Raw genomic sequence first — 7,919 nt, 5'->3', positions numbered from 1 at the left:
CTACTCTAGAGGGGTGAATGGCGCCTAACCCCAAAAGTTAGGGCCATCATCTTGCCTTCATCACCCACTATCTTGGCTCCAGCTGCGGCTTGTATGAAACGCTGGTCATATTCCTTTAAGGGCTCTCCCTTGTTCTGGCGTATCTCGACCAACTGGTTGGCCTCTGTGGGGTGTACGTGACCCGCATAGAATTGTCCATACAATTCCTTCACGAACATCTCCTAAGATACTATACTAGAAGGAGGGAACTTAAAGAACCACTCCTGGGCGGTGTTAGTTAGTGTCGCAGGGAAGATCCTGCAGCGGGCATCTTCTGACACTTTCTATATATCCATTTGTATCTCAAACTTGTTAACGTGAGATACTGGGTCCTCGTACCCATCAGAGTTTGGCAGTGTCGACATCTTAAATTTTCTGGGGATTTCAGCCAGAGCAATCCTCTGAACAAATGGAGTGCCCCTCCTCCTATCGTACTCTATGTGGGAAGTTCGTCCCCCGACCAGCAGTTGTACTGCTTGGTTCAGGGCATCAATCTGAGCCTGAACCGCTTTTGGGACCGCAGGGGTGACCGGTGCTGGGGGAGCGTACTCATCGTGCCTCTCATGATGGTCGTTGAGTACGTCCCTTAAATCATCATCCCTGCGTCTCTGCTCGCTAACTCCTAGCCGATCAAAGACGTTTTGCTGCCTATGGCTAGCTGGCCTATTTTCCCTAAGTGGGGGGCTTCTGTCTCCGCCTTTTTTCTCATTCCTCCGACCACCATTTCGTCTGCCAGAGTCAGCTTAAATGTAATCGTAGCCGTCTCTAAACTAGGGCCGGCTACGGTATGACCGACTGTTCACACTATTTCCTCCTCGGGCTGGAATTTCCCGAGCGTTAGGGGGAGGCCTACGCTGGTCGTTGGGTCCCCGTGCATTGTTATGCCGTGGAGGGCCCCTGACCGCAGAGCCTGACTCAATGTTCCTTTTGTTGGCAGAAGGACGCTGTCACCTACTCAGTGCATTCGATTCTTCGTCCCCTGGGCGTCTAAGGCTGCAGGGCGGCCATTGTCTCCACAGCATTCTCGTGATTGGCTCTTAAATTAGACAATTCATCCTGCAACACCCCTATTGTTTCCCTCAGTGTTTCTGAATCTAATTCCCCCTCTTCAAACTCTAAATGTGGTTCATTCTCAGCCATGTTTGGGGGAGGAGGTTGGGATGATGTAGCGCCAGTGGTCTGTCCAGCTCTCTTGGATGTCTTCGCCATTGGACTTTCTTACAGTTTTTTTTTATCAATCTCTCAATGAAAGCACTAGAATGTTGACCTTCGATTTGGCCAACGACACGGAGTCAAAAACACGACAGGAAATAAGATGACAAATAAGAATTTAATCTAATGGTAAAGAAGAAACACCAACAATTTATAGTGGTTCGGCACCAATGAATGGTAATGACCTACGTCCACTTAGTGTTATTATTAATATTGAATCCCAATGTCGTGATCAAAGAACAGGGGTTCTTGAGTTTCACAGTACTTGGGAGAATTATAGTAAAATGATGAATAATTAGACTATATGCTCTCTCTTTCAATATTAAAAAAAAAGCGTCAAAGATCAAAAGTCCCCTCCTTGCGCTATTTCATGCATATTTATAGGCTGAAAGGGGGTTACATGGGCCATTGGGCCTTAACTCTCCTTAATACCCGCGTATCAAGGCAATAAAGATGAAATAATCCACACAATTATTTCAAGATCACAATCTTATAAGGAAATAAACCGAATCATACGACCAGCCTGGTCGTATCTAATAGTCAGGCTTGATGAAGCAATGTATAGCTGGTCGATAATCGAACAACATTGCCTTATTTCGTCTCTGGCACATGTCATCCACATGTGAGAAATACTTGCCACATCATAAGCAGTTGTTTTTGGGTAAACACCAATATTCTCAGTATTTATAGAAAAATTCCTTGGACAGGTTTGGGTAACCGCGTGAGTCAATCACGTATTTACATATTTATTACATTTAATAAAAAATATTCCCATTTATACTAGGATATGATCTGATCACGAAATAAATGGTCTCCTAATATCTGAGACATTAAATATTATAGGCTGACCATAAATGATCGTATAAAAATACCCGAGTCTTTGGGGATTCGTGGGTACACAATATATTTGAGTTACTACGAAATGGATATATCTTCGAGCTCGTACAATGGAGGCTGTATGAATATCATGAGCTCATGCTTCGCAACCTACGCATCACTAGCTCGCATAATCACCGTGAAAACTGAGTTGTCCACGTGGATAATAAATGGATTCCTTGGTTATTTCTCCCACATATTTATTTGCCAGTTGTACCCGAGAGGAGTGAAGGACTCGTGCTGAAATTAGGGCACACATTTGCCCCCCATGTCCATGCTCGTGGTTCATGACGTCACCTTCTGACCTACTCAGTTGGGACTTTTCGACTTCTGCTGCATTAAACCATGCCTCTCCACTACTCAAGTTCTGGACACGTGGTACATCACAATTGGCATCTATTCGGGTTTCGAGGCTTACAATAATTGCCTTGTCACCTTTTTGCTGCCGTTTTTTCTTTTGAAACATAGCCCTAGGATTTTGTACTGACCAAATCGGGTGGCTCAAATTAATTTATTCCATTTACGTATAAATAGGGTAGGCAATTTCTATGGTTCACCACCTTTTATTTGAAATATTTCTACATCTTCTCTCTTTTGCATTTTCAAACCCTTCTTCTTTCTCAGAAAAACCCAAAAACCATCTGTTGCACAATCCCTCAGAATCCCAGTTACTCAGGAGTCTTCCAGGAACTCTCCCCTGCAAGTCTACTTCTTTTATCGAAGAACACACTGTAAGTCTTTTGGTTTTGAAGAAACTTTTCTTTTACTGATTTATGTTTTTTTTTTATATCATGCTCATCCGCACTTCACCGTAGTAGATATTAGGTTGTTCTCTAAATGTTTTTGGCACATAGGCTTCGACTTAGATTTACTGAGTAGGTCTTAAAATATCTCTAGAACTATGATATTCATAAAATTGGGTAATTTCTGGGTATGTCTGGGTAATTTATGGAGAATTTTAAGAAATACCCATTCGAGATATAGAAGATGAAATTTTTTTAGGGTTCAAAACCAAGTTGCTTAGCGGACACGCTACTTGGGTGGTTTTGCTCTAAACCCCCCCCCCCCCCCCCCAAGGAGAGTAGTGGCCTGATTTTCTGACACACGGATCCCTAAACATCAGGGGTCTAATAGGAAACCGTGGCGCATAGCGTTGGGTTGCGCGTCGCATCATGCAATGGGCTGAGACTAACTCAGCTCGTATATCAGAGATAACATTCCCCTTCGTACTTCCGTTCCATAACCTTTACAAACTCTTAGGTCGCCTACTAAGTAACTCGCCATTCTTGTTCATTAGGCGATTTGATGGCTCCCAAGAAGAACGCACCAAAGAAGAATGTACCCAACTCATCTGCTCAACAAACGAACAAAGGGAAAGAGATCGCCTCAGAATCTCCCCTTCCTCACTTCGGCACAGTGGTGGAGAGGGAAGTTGATGTTGACCCCAATGCTTTCTTCGAGGCAGAGACAATCACTTCCAAGATTACGACCCAAGGAAGGGTCAAACAAATTATGCTGAGCCATAACATCGAGGTCGGGACCAGAGTCCTTATTGTTTGACCTCCGTTCGAAGGAGAACGGAGCTGTTCCGCTCCCCATGACGACTTCGCAGCCTGGAGTGATGAAGATTTAAAGGCTGGGGCCTTCCTTCCCCTGGACCAATATTTTGCCAACTTCCTAAATTATGTGAAGTTGGCACCTTTTCAGCTCCCCCCAAATTCTTACAGGCTTTTGGTGGGGTTGAAATACTTATTTTTGAAGCATGAGTGGGAGGTCCCCACTCAGACAGATATACTATATTTTTTCTACCTCAAAGCCAGCTCGGAACAAAAGGAGCGAGGTGACCAAAATCACTACCTCACCAGATTCCCAAACTCTACCTTTGTCATCGAGCTCCCAGGCCACCCCAACGACTACAAAGATCAGTTCTTTAATTGAATGGTTTCCGAAACTTTGAGCACTGATACTTCAACCGTCCTCGTAAGTTTTTCTTTCTCTAATATTAGCTTGTAAATTTTTTCTCTTTTCAAGTCATTTTCCTTGTGCATGTGGTTGTACACCCTAAATATCCGCATACACTTTGGCGAGCTAGAGAAAGGCCTAAATCGATCTGCCACGTGTCAACCATCCACTCGGAGATGTTTGTTATGGTCCCCTGCCTAACCAACCTGAGTTGGTTAGTCGTTTGACTACTCCTTGGAGCCATCGCATCGGCATAATAGAAACCATGAGCTAGCGCCACACTTAGCTCGTGATGCATCAGAGGTCTGACACCCCCGAATCCTTGTAAAGTCAACCACGTAATATAAACGTGCGTATATTAGACATCATGTGTCTGTTCTATTCCTGAATTTTCAGATATGCAGTGTAAACGTGCGTGTTTAGACACCCCATGCCTGATTTGGGCCATGCGGCCCATCACCCATCTTTACCTATTGATTAGACCACACTTCACTGTAAGGTTTAGGAATTAATCATCGATTTCACATAAATGACAAGATGGGTGAAAAGGTCACAGGATGACCCCAATATCTACTCAGATATCAATCTCCTATAAATATTGAAACCCTGGATAGTTCAAAGGGTTGGCCTCTTCTTGTAAAAAAAAACAAACATCTTGTCAGAACTACTAAGGAGATATCAATAATATTGACTGGTGCACTAGGGGGATTTTAACCTCCGAACCACCTAAAGAAGGAGTGACTATTAGTTCCTTGCAATTAATTTCCACATCCTAGATTACTATCATTTTCATATTACAGTTTATCAATCAGCACTAATCCATCCTACTTATTCATATAATTATCTATTGGAGAAAAACCGCATCGACAGTTTGGTGCTTTCGTTGAGAGCGTTTAGATTAGTGCTATCACAAAAACTTGATCATGGTGGTTACTCGGTCGAGGCATGGTAACGAGGCAGATCAACATGATGGGCAGGAGGCCCACCATGCCGCCATATCCGACGAACCAAACCAAGAGGTCCAGTAGCAATCGAGAAAACAGCCGATGGGCCATGACGACACTGGAAGTTCGGCGCCCCGACCGCCAAATCCGAACCCTGGTTACCTGACAGTGATAGAAATGGAGAACGTACAGTTAAGGAGTCAGCTATCCAGAGCACGTAAGCAAATTGAGGAGGTCTTGGCCCGACTACCCCCTCTTGCAACCGACGTTAACGTCGGAAAGATGAAAAGCAGGACTCACAAGTCCCGCAGGGATAGTCGGCCCAGACCTAGTCGGTCGGTTAGAACCTCAACCCCGAGTTCTACGCCCATGTAATACCATAACCAGGAAGCTATGTTTGAGGACTTTCCCAGGGCCAATCAGCAAGTCAGCCGATCAGTCAGAACCTCAACTCCTAGTTCGGCTCCACCATCGAACGCACCCAGAAGGGATCGTGGCAGCTCGCAGAGGAGGTCCGGGGAAAGCTCGTGTAGACAACCTGCTCCGGCCAGCCCTCCCATTCTACGGTTAGACCGTCGGGCATAGGTGGCTGGAGACGGTAGAGTGGAACTACTGCGAGCTCGTTTGATCCGGCCGGACGGGACCAGGATCACTTCACCAGTTAGGCATCCCCCTTCACCAATAAGATACCCATCTCTATTCGTCGTCCTGCCCGAGATATTCTGGTGCACGGGAGCAGTAGAAGGAATCCTCCTCCCACTGTTCCTTCCAATCGCTCGCGAGCACGTGGGAATGTCCTGGATCCTCACCCCTGGCAGCAAGCTCCAAGATTTTCCAATTGGAACAATTGGACCGATAGCCACCGAAGTGGCAGATCCGTTGGAGAACTGCGCAATCGTCTAAGGTCGGCTGAAAGCCCTCGGGCTGCCTCGAAAACCGACCTTTGAGATCGCCTCAACTCGCAGAGAGGGGACCCGACCAAAAATGAAAGTCATGTTCGTCGAGAGGATGGTCCTTCTGAAGTACGTGATAGTGGGAATGTCCCGCCAAACCAAGCTCAAGCTTGGAGGGACAATAACCCGCCTAATGCGTACAATGGAGCGGGAGCTGTTGAACAGCCCCAGAACAACCAAGGGATCAAGGACCGGACCCTCGAAAGGTTATCTCAGATGGAGGAGCTAATGAAGAAACTTTTATCAGAAAAGGGCAAGGATGAATATGACTCGGGAGACGAGCTAGAGCTTTTTTCCCCCAGCATAGCAGCCACGACGTACCCGCCGGGTTTCCGAATGCCCCATCTATCCAAATTCGATGGGGACAGTGTAACGCCCTACTTCCTTAGAGCCGTTACTTAGTGAGTTTTATGACAAAACAGTGTGCAAAGATCTCGCTAACCGAGGTTTTGAAACGAAAGTGTGACTAATTAAAAGTTAAGACTGTAATCTTAGAAAAATGCGTTGTTTCAATAACACTCCTAATATTAAACATTGGGATCCCAAAATAAGGTTTGAAAACTATTTACATCTTAAAAATGAGTTCACAGTTGATAAATCATAAAAATCATAGATTATTACAGCCATTTTCAAATAAACCCCCAACCAAAGCAGTCGGGCAGGCCAAACATGTACGCGTCGCTTCACGCTCTCCGTACTCATGGTTGGTTGACTCAGTCATTGCCCTACCTGCAACACAGAGCACCCGTGAGCCGAAGCCCAGCAAGAAAACTCATGCAGAACATAACATATGCAAATATATATGGTTAATCATATCAGATAATCCACAAATAAACAAGTCAACCATTAGACTAAGCAAACACGGCCATGCCGCCCCAGAGCCTTACTGAAGCCTGGGGTATCGGTTCTCACCGCGAGGATAACTCATGTATCCCTTGGGTCCCACCCTGAATATAGCATCCCATGTGCTAGGTGTTACTTTCGGCCCACGGCCGCCCCGGCCTACGCCGTACTCGGCCCTTGCCGCTCATTTCATCAGAATCACACATATAGTACATTCAAAATAATCATTCACACACATCATGATTCATTTAAGGTTAAACATTTGCACACAACACAATCTGGGGCCATGCCCTGCAATCATCTCATCATGCAACATGCAATATAGGGCCATGCCCGGCAATCACACTATGGGCCCACGCCCTATCCTACGGGTGTTATAGTTTTCTTACCCGTATCCCTTGCTTTCCGATGCACTACGGTCACGAGCACGGTCCACTAGCACGAGCCTCCCCGAAATCCTAGTCACAACACACAAAAGACATTTTTAACAACCTTAAATGAGCTTCCAGGCCAAGTTCTAGTACTCGGAACGTTGAAATTCACCAAACATGGTAAAAGACTCAACCCCGAGCACCCTAGGTTAAATTCCCAAGCCTAAATTCTCAAAATCCCAAAATTCCTTAAGCGCCGCGGCATGGCCCAACCATGTCGCGGCATGGCCCCCAAACAGAGCCACAAAATGCCCAGAAACAGGTAAGGGCCGCGGCCCTACAAGGACCATGCCGCGGCCCGCCCTCCATCCTCAGCACAACTTAGCCTTCAAGGGCCGCGGCCCTCCAAGAACCATGCCGCGGCCCGACCCTTCGAACCCAGAAAAACCCACCATTTTTAATCTCTAAACCTCACCTTAAACCATCCCAAACACATATCTCAATCTCAAAACTCAATTCCAAACCTCTTATGAACAACTTAACAACCTATAGGCACTATATACAAGATCAAAGCATCAACACCCCCAAGAATCCACCCCTTGATTCCTATTTTCAGCCACCAAACCAAAACTCAAACAACTAACTCAAAACTTCAACAAAAACAACTCAAGCTCTAGATTTTACCAATCAAAACAGAAATCAAAACTTAGATGTGTCTA

This window comes from Humulus lupulus, chromosome X, assembly GCF_963169125.1.
Source record: "Humulus lupulus chromosome X, drHumLupu1.1, whole genome shotgun sequence".
Taxonomy (NCBI): Eukaryota; Viridiplantae; Streptophyta; class Magnoliopsida; order Rosales; family Cannabaceae; genus Humulus; species Humulus lupulus.
The sequence above is the reverse complement of the archived record's forward strand: the minus strand, read 5'-3'. Positions refer to the sequence as shown.